Source organism: Galeopterus variegatus, unplaced genomic scaffold (genome assembly GCF_000696425.1).
Source record: "Galeopterus variegatus unplaced genomic scaffold, G_variegatus-3.0.2 Scaffold5156, whole genome shotgun sequence".
In the NCBI taxonomy this organism is placed as follows: Eukaryota; Metazoa; Chordata; class Mammalia; order Dermoptera; family Cynocephalidae; genus Galeopterus; species Galeopterus variegatus.
Genome location: NW_007731267.1, coordinates 2,100 through 4,987, shown reverse-complemented (window position 1 = coordinate 4,987; position 2,888 = coordinate 2,100). Strand labels below are relative to the sequence as shown.

At 31.3% G+C, this 2,888-nt stretch overlaps 1 protein-coding gene across 3 annotated transcripts in view; it reads right to left on the bottom strand.

The window, feature by feature from the left end:
- The window catches only part of RDX (radixin), a 59,920-nt gene extending 57,289 nt beyond the window's left edge, over nucleotides 1–2,631 (bottom strand). For all 3 annotated transcript variants that reach the window (XR_551717.1, XM_008589011.1, XM_008589012.1), the window contains exons 1-2: nucleotides 2,529–2,631; nucleotides 1,721–1,995 (exon numbers count right to left, since the gene is read on the bottom strand). The gene's annotated coding sequence lies outside the window, so the exon portion shown is untranslated. The remainder of the gene's footprint in view (nucleotides 1–1,720; nucleotides 1,996–2,528) is intronic.
- Nucleotides 2,632–2,888: the final 257 nt, after the last annotated feature.

The window sequence follows — 2,888 nt, the reverse complement described above, 5'->3', positions numbered from 1 at the left end:
CGGGAGCGCTGCCGCGCTTCCCAAGTGGCGCACTTATCCAGTGCGCCACCGGGCCGGCCCAGAAATCACATAACTCTTAAATGTAAGTCAATTACGTCATCTGGTGCTCAACCAAACAGCAATCTGATTTGACACTGAAAGAACAACTATCTATGTTGTTCTTGCTGAGATAAAGCATGCTTATTCTGTTATGAACATTTAAGACATTTTAAAGATAATTTCGATTATAAAGATTTACTGTACATACTGACTCAAAACCTAATGTGCTGTGCATTTTAATGTATATAAATTATATCTCAATTAAAAGTAAAAACTAATCCTTATCTGAAATGAAATTCTACTGTACTAGTTTTACTCAATTAAGTGCTTATAAAAGTAAAAACTAATCCTTATCTGAAATGAAATTCTACTGTACTAGTTTTACTCAATTAAATTAAGTGCTTAAAAAATCTGAGACAAAGAACTCTGGGTTGGAATAATCAAAATCCGATAGACTAACAAATATCTCATATTCCTGTCTCTTGGTGAACAACATGCATTATCCCACCTTCTCCTAAGATAACTATTATTGCTATATAAAAGGGCAGAATATTATAACATTTAATAATCAAATTTTATTATATTTAGTGGTACCTTATAAAGCATATATCAATAGATAATAAAGTTACTAGTCAAAAATAAACAATGTCTTATAAACAAAGGAAATTAATAAGACTGGACATGAGGTAGTTTTGCCTTTCTTCATATTTAGTAACTATGAAAAAGAAACTACACTAAGAGCTTCAATACTGGAAGGAAACGGTGCAAAACTGAAATCTTAAGTTAATAATATATAGTTTTGCATTTAAATAGAACTTTAAAATTGAGGAATTTGGACTAAGAACAGTAATAACCTCTTCTCCATGTTCGAAAAGAAAGATCTCAATGTACTTTCTAATATCAGGGACATGTGTGTTACCAAAATTAAGAACTGAGATATTTAAAAGTAATGCTTAATGCTGCATTTCCTAGATTTCAAAAATACTACCAAATAATACTATATCACACCTCACAGTTAAAAATATAAATCATACAGTCCATGAATTGTAATCATAAACTGGAAGGTAGGCAGAATAGAATTATCATCCCCACTCTGCAGGTTTAGATATTGGGACTCAGAGATTTTAGGTTATGCATCTAAGGTCATATAACTAGCAACAGGTAGAATTAGTACTCAAAATCTAGGTCTTCTAATAATTTTTTTCCTATGCCATGATATTTTAAAGTAAATGTTATAGGGGCAGCAGTATACTGCAGGTAAGAACAGAGCACTAGCCTAAGAGTTTGACATCTAGTTTAAAAAGTCTTTTTAAAAATTTAGAAACTTAATTCTATGGAGGAAACATGGCCTGCCACTTATTCTCAAAAAGCATTTATTAAGCACCTATCTGCCTGGGTTAAAAATTTACTAAGCAACAACAGTCATATCCTTCCCTCAAGCCCAAATTATCACTGCCTCCATTTATTGCCTTTCCTATGGGAATGAGGAGAGAAGAGGTAGATCAACTTTAGGTAATAGATATATAGAGCATATAAATCTATGTAGCTGCTAGGTCATGATTTTTAAAAGTATACTTTGACCCAGCTGGCAACTTAAAATCTCAAAAAAAAATTTATTTTATTTACAAACTTCTAGAATATAATTTTCAGAGAATATAACAAAAAGGTATGTTTCACTTACCGCTGGGGTAGGAGTCTATCATTAGCCAGGTAGCCCGTTTTATGAATCTCTTTATTATAGTCTCCATACTTGGCTTGGACAGCATAGGAAGCCAAAAGAACTGCAGTTTCTGGTGGGCAATAGATCTCATCATTTAAGATGGCTTCTTTAACTTGTAAGAAGAAAAGTCTCTGGGTAATTTCTTGAATTAACTCCTCAGAAACATCTTCAGGAAAGAATTTTGCTCTAAACTTGAACTGTAAGGGATTCTCTTTTTTAACATCTTGCTGGGTCACCTGGAATAGTAATTTCAAGTATAATAAACAAAAATCTTAAGTTCATAATCATTAAACCTAGTCACATTATATTGTTTTTGGAAGAAAGTGGTAAGTGAAATAGAAGATTCTAAATCTATAAGTAAGATTCTAAATCTGTAAACAAATATATGAGAGAAAAAAGATTCTATGCTCTCAAATGTGGACTTTTACTCACAAATCTTAATAACCAAATAAAAACTTCTGTTGATATTCTTGAGAGGCTTATTATGCAGATGTATAAATCAAAGTCAAAGTATTTAGTAAAACTATATATAATGCCTACTTTAAAATAATATTTCTTGTATGCTAAGTTTTCAAATAAGAAAAGTGTTTCTTTTTTCTAAGATGATAAGTTGATGGTACTTAAGTGAAATAAAAGACATGTCACTTCAATGATTAACAAGATAAGTGCAAAAGAAGGCTTCGAGTCAGTCAGACCCTTAGTTTTTGTGGAACAAATTCATGAGACCTTCAAATTAATTATTAGCTTAATGTTATCATACGTATTTTACCTTTTTATTTAGTTTAAGCCACGTGGAATAACCTTTGCTGTCTACATACTGCAGCCCAAAAAACCAAACCTCACGCAAACCAACTGTTTTCACCACCTAAAAAAACAAAACAAAACAAAAAAACCTCAATTTCAGTTCAACATTTACATTATAACTGCATGACACTACACTGCAAAAGAACAAAACTATACACATAAAGGTATATTTCTTTGCCATATAAGAGGTCTTTCCTAAATTTAACAAAATAAAGGAACATCTCTGAAAACTTAAATTCAGATTTTCTATATTTAATTTTGTAGTGTTACTTCAAACCTTACTTGATCCACTTTTTCATATCCTTCTCCTTCTTATTGCCCATCA